Below are 13007 nucleotides of genomic sequence, written 5' to 3' on the forward strand. Positions count from 1 at the left end.
TCGAGAGGAAGATTTCTTCAAATGAGAGGAAAATGTGTCCATTCTCCACCAGCATCTAGTAGAAATTTGTAACACTATAACATGTTGCACTGAAATAAAAATCTGTTACTTTTCAAGGAACAGTATGGTAGATTTCATCATACGAGTAGGAAATAAATATTTTGATGAAAAAATGTTTTTTCTTTAAATACAATTTTCAAATTGAGGACATGATGTTAGTCATGATTCTGAAAATATATTACCATTCAAGATTTTTAAAGGAGGCACCAGGATTTGAGCTATACCCCCAATTTGGCATGTTTTGATTACTTTTGATTTCCCCCCAATATAATTTAAGAATGTATTTATTTGTTTTTCTTAATTTAGGTTCTCTTGACGGCCTCCTGCTGGTCATTAGCAGAAGTCACAAAATCGACAGAAATGAGTAAATTCTGCTCTTTGATTTAGAATCGAGAGGAAGATTTCTTCAAATGAGAGGAAAATGTGTCCATTCTCCACCAGCATCTAGTAGAAATTTGTAACACTATAACATGTTGCACTGAAATAAAAATCTGTTACTTTTCAAGGAACAGTATGGTAGATTTCATCATACGAGTAGGAAATAAATATTTTGATGAAAAAAAGTTTTTTCTTTAAATACAATTTTCAAATTGAGGACATGATGTTAGTCATGATTCTGAAAATATATTACCATTCAAGATTTTTAAAGGGGGCACCAGGATTTGAGCTATACCCCCAATTTGGCATGTTTTGATTACTTTTGATTTCCCCCAATATAATTTAAGAATGTATTTATTTGTTTTTCTTAATTTAGGTTCTCTTGACGGCCTCCTGCTGGTCATTAGCAGAAGTCACAAAATCGACAGAAATGAGTAAATTCTGCTCTTTGATTTAGAATCGAGAGGAAGATTTCTTCAAATGAGAGGAAAATGTGTCCATTCTCCACCAGCATCTAGTAGAAATTTGTAACACTATAACATGTTGCACTGAAATAAAAATCTGTTACTTTTCAAGGAACAGTATGGTAGATTTCATCATACGAGTAGGAAATAAATATTTTGATGAAAAAATGTTTTTTCTTTAAATACAATTTTCAAATTGAGGACATGATGTTAGTCATGATTCTGAAAATATATTACCATTCAAGATTTTTAAAGGGGGCACCAGGATTTGAACCTGAGACCTCTTGATCTGCAGTCAAATGCTCTACCACTGAGCTATACACCCAATGTGGCATGTTTTTATTACTTTTGATTTCCCCCCAATAGAATTTAAGAATGTATTTATTTGTTTTTCTTAATTTAGGTTCTCTTGACGGCCTCCTGCTGGTCATTAGCAGAACTCACAAAATCGACAGAAATGAGTAAATTCTGCTCTTTGATTTAGAATCGAGAGGAAGATTTCTTCAAATGAGAGGAAAATGTGTCCATTCTCCACCAGCATCTAGTAGAAATTTATAACACTATAAACTGTTGCACTGAAATAAAAATCTGTTACTTTTCAAAGAACAGTATGGTAGATTTCATCATTCGAGTAGGAAATAAATATTTTGATGAAAAAATGTTTTTTCTTAAAATACAATTTTCAAATTGAGGACTTGATGTTAGTCATGATTCTGAAAATATATTGCCATTCAAGATTTTTAATGGAGGCACCAGGATTTGAACCTGAGACCTCTTGATCTGCAGTCAAATGTTCTACCACTGAGCTATACCCCCAATTTGGCATGTTTTGAGTCCTTTTGATTTTCCCCCAATATAATTTAAGAATGTATTTATTTGTTTTTCTTAATTTAGGTTCTCTTGACGGCCTCCTGCTGGTCATTAGCAGAACTCACAAAATCAACAGAAATGAGTAAATTCTGCTCTTTGATTTAGAATCGAGAGGAAGATTTCTTCAAATGAGAGGAAAATGTGTCCATTCTCCACCAGCATCTAGTAGAAATTTGTAACACTATAACATGTTGCACTGAAATAAAAATCTGTTACTTTTCAAGGAACAGTATGGTAGATTTCATCATACGAGTAGGAAATAAATATTTTGATGAAAAAATGTTTTTTCTTTAAATACAATTTTCAAATTGAGGACTTGATGTTAGTCATGATTCTGAAAATATATTACCATTCAAGATTTTTAAAGGGGGCACCAGGATTTGAGCTATACCCCCAAATTGGCATGTTTTGATTACTTTTGATTTCCCCCCAATATAATTTAAGAATGTATTTATTTGTTTTTCTTAATTTAGGTTCTCTTGACGGCCTCCTGCTGGTCATTAGCAGAACTCACAAAATCGACAGACATGAGTAAATTCTGCTCTTTGATTTAGAATCGAGAGGAAGATTTCTTCAAATGAGAGGAAAATGTGTCCATTCTCCACCAGCATCTAGTAGAAATTTGTAACACTATAACATGTTGCACTGAAATAAAAATCTGTTACTTTTCAAGGAACAGTATGGTAGATTTCATCATACGAGTAGGAAATAAATATTTTGATGAAAAAATGTTTTTTCTTTAAATACAATTTTCAAATTGAGGACATGATGTTAGTCATGATTCTGAAAATATATTACCATTCAAGATTTTTAAAGGGGGCACCAGGATTTGAGCTATACCCCCAATTTGGCATGTTTTGATTACTTTTGATTTCCCCCCAATATAATTTAAGAATGTATTTATTTGTTTTTCTTAATTTAGGTTCTCTTGACGGCCTCCTGCTGGTCATTAGCAGAAGTCACAAAATCGACAGAAATGAGTAAATTCTGCTCTTTGATTTAGAATCGAGAGGAAGATTTCTTCAAATGAGAGGAAAATGTGTCCATTCTCCACCAGCATCTAGTAGAAATTTGTAACACTATAACATGTTGCACTGAAATAAAAATCTGTTACTTTTCAAGGAACAGTATGGTAGATTTCATCATACGAGTAGGAAATAAATATTTTGATGAAAAAACGTTTTTTCTTTAAATACAATTTTCAAATTGAGGACATGATGTTAGTCATGATTCTGAAAATATATTACCATTCAAGATTTTTAAAGGGGGCACCAGGATTTGAACCTGAGACCTCTTGATCTGCAGTCAAATGCTCTACCACTGAGCTATACACCCAATGTGGCATGTTTTTATTGCTTTTGATTTCCCCCCAATAGAATTTAAGAATGTATTCATTTGTTTTTCTTAATTTAGGTTCTCTTGACGGCCTCCTGCTGGTCATTAGCAGAACTCACAAAATCGACAGAAATGAGTAAATTCTGCTCTTTGATTTAGAATCGAGAGGAAGATTTCTTCAAATGAGAGGAAAATGTGTCCATTCTCCACCAGCATCTAGTAGAAATTTATAACACTATAACCTGTTGCACTGAAATAAAAATCTGTTACTTTTCAAGGAACAGTATGGTAGATTTCATAATACGAGTAGGAAATAAATATTTTGATGAAAAAATGTTTTTTCTTAAAATACAATTTTCAAATTGAGGACATGATGTTAGTCATGATTCTGAAAATATATTACCATTCAAGATTTTTAAAGGGGGCACCAGGATTTGAACCTGAGACCTCTTGTTCTTCAGTCAAATGCTCTACCACTGAGCTATACCCCCAAATCGGCATGTTTTCTTTACTTTTGATTTCCCCCCAATATAATTTAATAATGTATTTATTTGTTTTTCTTAATTTAGGTTCTCTTGACGGCCTCCTGCTGGTCAATCGACAGAAATTAGTAAATTCTGCTCTTTGATTTAGAATCGAGAGGAAGATTTCTTCAAATGAGAGGAAAATGTGTCCATTCTCCACCAGCATCTAGTAGAAATTTGTAACACTATAACACAGTGATGATGAACCTTTTTGAGCCCGAGTGCCCAAACCGCAATACATGCCAATTTTTCTTTCCTTAAAGTGCCAACACGGCAATTGCGTGTGTGTGGGGGGGTGCTGTGTGTGTGTGTGTGTGGGGGGGGTGCTGTGTAAGTGTGTGCATGTGTGGGGGGGTGCTGTGTGTGTGTGGGAGGGTGCTGTGTGTGTGTGTGGGGGGTGCTGTGTGTGTGTGTGGGGGGTGCTGTGTGTGTGTGGGGGGGGCGCTGTGTGTGTGTGCGGGGTAGCTGTGTGTGTGGGGGGTGCTGTGTGTGTGGGGGTGCTGTGTGTGTGTGTGTGTGGGGGGGTGCTGTGTGTGTGTGTGGGGGGGTGCTGTGTGTGTGTGGGGGGGGTGCTGTGTGTGTGTGGGGGGGGGTGCTGTGTGTGGGGGTGCTGTGTGTGTGTGTGTGGGGGGGGGGGTGCTGTGTGTGTGTGTGTGTGGGGGGGTGCTGTGTGTGTGTGTGGGGGGGTGCTGTGTGTGTGTGTGGGGGGGTGCTGTGTGTGTGTGGGGGGGGTGCTGTGTGTGGGGGGTGCTGTGTGTGTGTGTGGGGTGCTGTGTGTGTGGGGGGGGGTGCTGTGTGTGGGTGGGGGGGTGCTGTGTGTGTGGGGGGGTGCTGTGTGTGTGGGGGGGTGCTGTGTGTGGGTGGCGGGGTGCTGTGTGTGGGCGGGGGGGTGCTGTGTGTGTGGGGGGGTGCTGTGTGTGTGTGGGGGGGGTGCTGTGTGTGTGTGGGGGTGCTGTGTGTGTGTGTATGAGAGGGATGCTGTATGTGTGTGTGTATGAGAGGGGTGCTCTATGTGTGAGAGGGGTGCTGTGGGGGGTAAGGGTGCTGTGGCAGCATCGCACGGGAGGACAGGGAAGCTGCATCACAGATCCCTCCCCCTGCCTCCCGACCCGGGAAAGCAGAGTAGGCGCCTGCAGTTTCGGGCAGGCAGGTGCCTACTCTGCATTAATGGCGGACCTATGGCCGCGTGCCAACAGAAAGGGCCCGGCGTGCCACCTGTGGCACGCGTGCCATAGGTTCGCCATCACTGCTATAACATGTTGCACTGAAATAAAAATCTGTTACTTTTCAAGGAACAGTATGGTAGATTTCATCATACGAGTAGGAAATAAATATTTTTATGAAAAAAAATTTTTTCTTTAAATACAATTTTTTACAATTGAGGACATGATGTTAGTCATGATTCTGAATTATATTACCATTCAAGATATTTAAAGGGGGCACCAGGAATTGAACCTGAAACCTCTTGAATTGCAGTCAAATGCTCTACCACTGAGCTATACCCCCAAATTGGCATGTTTTGATTACTTTTGATTTCCCCCCAATATAATTTAAGAATGTATTTATTTGTTTTTCTTAATTTAGGTTCTCTTGACGGCCTCCTGCTGGTCATTAGCAGAACTCACAAAATCAACAGAAATGAGTAAATTCTGCTCTTTGATTTAGAATCGAGAGGAAGATTTCTTCAAATGAGAGGAGAATGTGTCCATTCTCCACCAGCATCTAGTAGAAATTTTTAACACTATAAACAGTTGCACTGAAATAAAAATCTGTTACTTTTCAAGGAACAGTATGGTAGATTTCATCATACGAGTAGGAAATAAATATTTTGATGAAAAAATGTTTTTTCTTAAAATACAATTTTCAAATTGAGGACTTGATGTTAGTCATGATTCTGAAAATATATTGCCATTCAAGATTTTTAAAGGAGGCACCAGGATTTGAACCTGAGACCTCTTGATCTGCAGTCAAATGTTCTATCACTGAGCTATACCCCCAATTTGGCATGTTTTGAGTCCTTTTGATTTCCCCCCAATATAATTTAATAATGTATTTATTTGTTTTTCTTAATTTAGGTTCTCTTGACGGCCTCCTGCTGGTCAATCGACAGAAATTAGTAAATTCTGCTCTTTGATTTAGAATCGAGAGGAAGATTTCTTCAAATGAGAGGAAAATGTGTCCATTCTCCACCAGCATCTAGTAGAAATTTATAACACTATAACCTGTTGCACTGAAATAAAAATCTGTTACTTTTCAAGGAACAGTATGGTAGATTTCATAATACGAGTAGGAAATAAATATTTTGATGAAAAAATGTTTTTTCTTAAAATACAATTTTCAAATTGAGGACATGATGTTAGTCATGATTCTGAAAATATATTACCATTCAAGATTTTTAAAGGGGGCACCAGGATTTGAACCTGAGACCTCTTGTTCTTCAGTCAAATGCTCTACCACTGAGCTATACCCCCAAATTGGCATGTTTTCTTTACTTTTGATTTCCCCCCAATATAATTTAATAATGTATTTATTTGTTTTTCTTAATTTAGGTTCTCTTGACGGCCTCCTGCTGGTCAATCGACAGAAATTAGTAAATTCTGCTCTTTGATTTAGAATCGAGAGGAAGATTTCTTCAAATGAGAGGAAAATGTGTCCATTCTCCACCAGCATCTAGTAGAAATTTGTAACACTATAACACAGTGATGATGAACCTTTTTGAGCCCGAGTGCCCAAACCGCAATACATGCCAATTTTTCTTTCCTTAAAGTGCCAACACGGCAATTGCGTGTGTGTGGGGGGGTGCTGTGTGTGTGTGTGTGTGGGGGGGGGGTGCTGTGTAAGTGTGTGCATGTGTGGGGGGGTGCTGTGTGTGTGTGGGAGGGTGCTGTGTGTGTGGGGGGGGTGCTGTGTGTGTGTGTGGGGGGTGCTGTGTGTGTGTGGGGGGGGCGCTGTGTGTGTGTGCGGGGTAGCTGTGTGTGTGGGGGGTGCTGTGTGTGTGGGGGTGCTGTGTGTGTGTGTGTGTGGGGGGGGTGCTGTGTGTGTGTGTGGGGGGGTGCTGTGTGTGTGTGTGGGGGGGTGCTGTGTGTGTGTGGGGGGGGGTGCTGTGTGTGGGGGGTGCTGTGTGTGTGTGTGTGGGGGGGGGGTGCTGTGTGTGTGTGTGTGTGGGGGGGTGCTGTGTGTGTGTGTGGGGGGGTGCTGTGTGTGTGTGTGGGGGGGTGCTGTGTGTGTGTGGGGGGGGTGCTGTGTGTGGGGGGTGCTGTGTGTGTGTGTGGGGTGCTGTGTGTGTGGGGGGGGGTGCTGTGTGTGGGTGGGGGGGTGCTGTGTGTGTGGGGGGGTGCTGTGTGTGTGGGGGGGGTGCTGTGTGTGGGTGGCGGGGTGCTGTGTGTGGGCGGGGGGGTGCTGTGTGTGTGGGGGGGTGCTGTGTGTGTGTGGGGGGGGTGCTGTGTGTGTGTGGGGGTGCTGTGTGTGTGTGTATGAGAGGGATGCTGTATGTGTGTGTGTATGAGAGGGGTGCTCTATGTGTGAGAGGGGTGCTGTGGGGGGCAAGGGTGCTGTGGCAGCATCGCACGGGAGGACAGGGAAGCTGCATCACAGATCCCTCCCCCTGCCTCCCGACCCGGGAAAGCAGAGTAGGCGCCTGCAGTTTCGGGCAGGCAGGTGCCTACTCTGCATTAATGGCGGACCTATGGCCGCGTGCCAACAGAAAGGGCCCGGCGTGCCACCTGTGGCACGCGTGCCATAGGTTCGCCATCACTGCTATAACATGTTGCACTGAAATAAAAATCTGTTACTTTTCAAGGAACAGTATGGTAGATTTCATCATACGAGTAGGAAATAAATATTTTTATGAAAAAAATGTTTTTCTTTAAATACAATTTTTTACAATTGAGGACATGATGTTAGTCATGATTCTGAATTATATTACCATTCAAGATATTTAAAGGGGGCACCAGGAATTGAACCTGAAACCTCTTGAATTGCAGTCAAATGCTCTACCACTGAGCTATACCCCCAAATTGGCATGTTTTGATTACTTTTGATTTCCCCCCAATATAATTTAAGAATGTATTTATTTGTTTTTCTTAATTTAGGTTCTCTTGACGGCCTCCTGCTGGTCATTAGCAGAACTCACAAAATCAACAGAAATGAGTAAATTCTGCTCTTTGATTTAGAATCGAGAGGAAGATTTCTTCAAATGAGAGGAGAATGTGTCCATTCTCCACCAGCATCTAGTAGAAATTTTTAACACTATAAACAGTTGCACTGAAATAAAAATCTGTTACTTTTCAAGGAACAGTATGGTAGATTTCATCATACGAGTAGGAAATAAATATTTTGATGAAAAAATGTTTTTTCTTAAAATACAATTTTCAAATTGAGGACTTGATGTTAGTCATGATTCTGAAAATATATTGCCATTCAAGATTTTTAAAGGAGGCACCAGGATTTGAACCTGAGACCTCTTGATCTGCAGTCAAATGTTCTATCACTGAGCTATACCCCCAATTTGGCATGTTTTGAGTCCTTTTGATTTCCCCCCAATATAATTTAAGAATGTATTTATTTGTTTTTCTTAATTTAGGTTCTCTTGACGGCCTCCTGCTGGTCATTAGCAGAACTCACAAAATCGACAGAAATGAGTAAATTCTGCTCTTTGATTTAGAATCGAGAGGAAGATTTCTTCAAATGAGAGGAAAATGTGTCCATTCTCCACCAGCATCTAGTAGAAATTTGTAACACTATAACATGTTGCACTGAAATAAAAATCTGTTACTTTTCAAGGAACAGTATGGTAGATTTCATCATACGAGTAGGAAATAAATATTTTGATGAAAAAATTTTTTTTCTTTAAATACAATTTTCAAATTGAGGACATGATGTTAGTCATGATTCTGAAAATATATTACCATTCAAGATTTTTAAAGGGGGCACCAGGATTTGAGCTATACCCCCAAATTGGCATGTTTTGATTACTTTTGATTTCCCCCCAATATAATTTAAGAATTTATTTATTTGTTTTTCTTAATTTAGGTTCTCTTGACGGCCTCCTGCTGGTCATTAGCAGAACTCACAAAATCGACAGACATGAGTAAATTCTGCTCTTTGATTTAGAATCGAGAGGAAGATTTCTTCAAATGAGAGGAAAATGTGTCCATTCTCCACCAGCATCTAGTAGAAATTTGTAACACTATAACATGTTGCACTGAAATAAAAATCTGTTACTTTTCAAGGAACAGTATTATAGATTTCATCATACGAGTAGGAAATAAATATTTTGATGAAAAAATGTTTTTTCTTTAAATACAATTTTCAAATTGAGGACATGATGTTAGTCATGATTCTGAAAATATATTACCATTCAAGATTTTTAAAGGGGGCACCAGGATTTGAGCTATACCCCCAATTTGGCATGTTTTGATTACTTTTGATTTCCCCCCAATATAATTTAAGAATGTATTTATTTGTTTTTCTTAATTTAGGTTCTCTTGACGGCCTCCTGCTGGTCATTAGCAGAACTCACGAAATCGACAGAAATGAGTAAATTCTGCTCTTTGATTTAGAATCGAGAGGAAGATTTCTTCAAATGAGAGGAAAATGTGTCCATTCTCCACCAGCATCTAGTAGAAATTTATAACACTATAAACTGTTGCACTGAAATAAAAATCTGTTACTTTTCAAAGAACAGTAAGGTAGATTTCATCATACGAGTAGGAAATAAATATTTTGATGAAAAAATGTTTTTTCTTAAAATACAATTTTCAAATTGAGGACTTGATGTTAGTCATGATTCTGAAAATATATTGCCATTCAAGATTTTTAAAGGAGGCACCAGGATTTGAACCTGAGACCTCTTGATCTGCAGTCAAATGTTCTACCACTGAGCTATACCCCCAATTTGGCATGTTTTGAGTCCTTTTGATTTCCCCCCAATATAATTTAAGAATGTATTTATTTGTTTTTCTTAATTTAGGTTCTCTTGACGGCCTCCTGCTGGTCATTAGCAGAACTCACAAAATCGACAGAAATGAGTAAATTCTGCTCTTTGATTTAGAATCGAGAGGAAGATTTCTTCAAATGAGAGGGAAATGTGTCCATTCTCCACCAGCATCTAGTAGAAATTTGTAACACTATAACATGTTGCACTGAAATAAAAATCTGTTACTTTTCAAGGAACAGTATGGTAGATTTCATCATACGAGTAGGAAATAAATATTTTGATGAAAAAATGTTTTTTCTTTAAATACAATTTTCAAATTGAGGACATGATGTTAGTCATGATTCTGAAAATATATTACCATTCAAGATTTTTAAAGGGGGCACCAGGATTTGAGCTATACCCCCAAATTGGCATGTTTTGATTACTTTTGATTTCCCCCCAATATAATTTAAGAATTTATTTATTTGTTTTTCTTAATTTAGGTTCTCTTGACGGCCTCCTGCTGGTCATTAGCAGAACTCACAAAATCGACAGAAATTAGTAAATTCTGCTCTTTGATTTAGAATCGAGAGGAAGATTTCTTCAAATGAGAGGAAAATGTGTCCATTCTCCACCAGCATCTAGTAGAAATTTATAACACTATAAACAGTTGCACTGAAATAAAAATCTGTTTTACTTTTCAAGGAACAGTATGGTAGATTTCATCATACGAGTAGGAAATAAATATTTTAATGAAAAAATGTTTTTTCTTAAAATACAATTTTCAAATTGAGGACTTGATGTTAGTCATGATTCTGAAAATATATTGCCATTCAAGATTTTTAAAGAAAGCACCAGGATTTGAACCTGAGACCTCTTGATCTGCAGTCAAATGTTCTACCACTGAGCTATACCCCCAATTTGGCATGTTTTGAGTCCTTTTGATTTCCCCCCAATATAATTTAAGAATGTATTTATTTGTTTTTCTTAATTTAGGTTCTCTTGACGGCCTCCTGCTGGTCATTAGCAGAACTCACAAAATCGACAGAAATGAGTAAATTCTGCTCTTTGATTTAGAATCGAGAGGAAGATTTCTTCAAATGAGAGGAAAATGTGTCCATTCTCCACCAGCATCTAGTAGAAATTTGTAACACTATAACATGTTGCACTGAAATAAAAATCTGTTACTTTTCAAGGAACAGTATGGTAGATTTCATCATACGAGTAGGAAATAAATATTTTGATGAAAAAATGTTTTTTCTTTAAATACAATTTTCAAATTGAGGACATGATGTTAGTCATGATTCTGAAAATATATTACCATTCAAGATTTTTAAAGGGGGCACCAGGATTTGAGCTATACCCCCAAATTGGCATGTTTTGATTACTTTTGATTTCCCCCCAATATAATTTAAGAATTTATTTATTTGTTTTTCTTAATTTAGGTTCTCTTGACGGCCTCCTGCTGGTCATTAGCAGAACTCACAAAATCGACAGACATGAGTAAATTCTGCTCTTTGATTTAGAATCGAGAGGAAGATTTCTTCAAATGAGAGGAAAATGTGTCCATTCTCCACCAGCATCTAGTAGAAATTTGTAACACTATAACATGTTGCACTGAAATAAAAATCTGTTACTTTTCAAGGAACAGTATGGTAGATTTCATCATACGAGTAGGAAATAAATATTTTGATGAAAAAATGTTTTTTCTTTAAATACAATTTTCAAATTGAGGACATGATGTTAGTCATGATTCTGAAAATATATTACCATTCAAGATTTTTAAAGGGGGCACCAGGATTTGAGCTATACCCCCAAATTGGCATGTTTTGATTACTTTTGATTTCCCCCCAATATAATTTAAGAATGTATTTATTTGTTTTTCTTAATTTAGGTTCTCTTGACGGCCTCCTGCTGGTCATTAGCAGAACTCACAAAATCAACAGAAATGAGTAAATTCTGCTCTTTGATTTAGAATCGAGAGGAAGATTTCTTCAAATGAGAGGAGAATGTGTCCATTCTCCACCAGCATCTAGTAGAAATTTATAACACTATAAACAGTTGCACTGAAATAAAAATCTGTTACTTTTCAAGGAACAGTATGGTAGATTTCATCATACGAGTAGGAAATAAATATTTTGATGAAAAAATGTTTTTTCTTAAAATACAATTTTCAAATTGAGGACTTGATGTTAGTCATGATTCTGAAAATATATTGCCATTCAAGATTTTTAAAGGAGGCACCAGGATATGAACCTGAGACCTCTTGATCTGCAGTCAAATGTTCTACCACTGAGCTATACCCCCAATTTGGCATGTTTTGAGTCTTTTTGATTTCCCCCCAATATAATTTAAGAATGTATTTATTTGTTTTTCTTAATTTAGGTTCTCTTGACGGCCTCCTGCTGGTCATTAGCAGAACTCACAAAATCGACAGAAATGAGTAAATTCTGCTCTTTGATTTAGAATCGAGAGGAAGATTTCTTCAAATGAGAGGAAAATGTGTCCATTCTCCACCAGCACCTAGTAGAAATTTGTAACACTATAACATGTTGCACTGAAATAAAAATCTGTTACTTTTCAAGGAACAGTATGGTAGATTTCATCATACGAGTAGGAAATAAATATTTTGATGAAAAAATGTTTTTTCTTTAAATACAATTTTCAAATTGAGGACATGATGTTAGTCATGATTCTGAAAATATATTACCATTCAAGATTTTTAAAGGGGGCACCAGGATTTGAGCTATACCCCCAAATTGGCATGTTTTGATTACTTTTGATTTCCCCCCAATATAATTTAAGAATTTATTTATTTGTTTTTCTTAATTTAGGTTCTCTTGACGGCCTCCTGCTGGTCATTAGCAGAACTCACAAAATCGACAGACATGAGTAAATTCTGCTCTTTGATTTAGAATCGAGAGGAAGATTTCTTCAAATGAGAGGAAAATGTGTCCATTCTCCACCAGCATCTAGTAGAAATTTGTAACACTATAACATGTTGCACTGAAATAAAAATCTGTTACTTTTCAAGGAACAGTATGGTAGATTTCATCATACGAGTAGGAAATAAATATTTTGATGAAAAAATGTTTTTTCTTTAAATACAATTTTAAAAATTGAGGACATGATGTTAGTCATGATTCTGAAAATATATTACCATTCAAGATTTTTAAAGGGGGCACCAGGATTTGAGCTATACCCCCAATTTGGCATGTTTTGATTACTTTTGATTTCCCCCCAATATAATTTAAGAATGTATTTATTTGTTTTTCTTAATTTAGGTTCTCTTGACGGCCTCCTGCTGGTCATTAGCAGAACTCACGAAATCGACAGAAATGAGTAAATTCTGCTCTTTGATTTAGAATCGAGAGGAAGATTTCTTCAAATGAGAGGAAAATGTGTCCATTCTCCACCAGCATCTAGTAGAAATTTATAACACTATAAACTGTTGCACTG

The 13007-nt window shown here is 37.6% G+C and overlaps 3 non-coding genes across 3 annotated transcripts; all 3 read right to left on the reverse strand.

Annotated features, from left to right (window-relative positions):
• Positions 1 to 1646: 1646 nt before the first annotated feature.
• Positions 1647 to 1718, reverse strand: TRNAC-GCA (transfer RNA cysteine (anticodon GCA)). Its single transcript has one exon. It is a non-coding gene; the product is annotated as a tRNA-Cys (tRNA).
• Positions 1719 to 5065: 3347 nt separating this feature from the next.
• On the reverse strand, positions 5066 to 5137 carry TRNAC-GCA (transfer RNA cysteine (anticodon GCA)). The gene has a single exon. It is a non-coding gene; the product is annotated as a tRNA-Cys (tRNA).
• A 2435-nt stretch (positions 5138 to 7572) lies between these two features.
• On the reverse strand, positions 7573 to 7644 carry TRNAC-GCA (transfer RNA cysteine (anticodon GCA)). Its single transcript has one exon. It is a non-coding gene; the product is annotated as a tRNA-Cys (tRNA).
• Positions 7645 to 13007: the final 5363 nt, after the last annotated feature.

The sequence above is a fragment of the Pelobates fuscus genome, chromosome 1 (assembly GCF_036172605.1).
Source record: "Pelobates fuscus isolate aPelFus1 chromosome 1, aPelFus1.pri, whole genome shotgun sequence".
Classification (NCBI taxonomy): domain Eukaryota; kingdom Metazoa; phylum Chordata; class Amphibia; order Anura; family Pelobatidae; genus Pelobates; species Pelobates fuscus.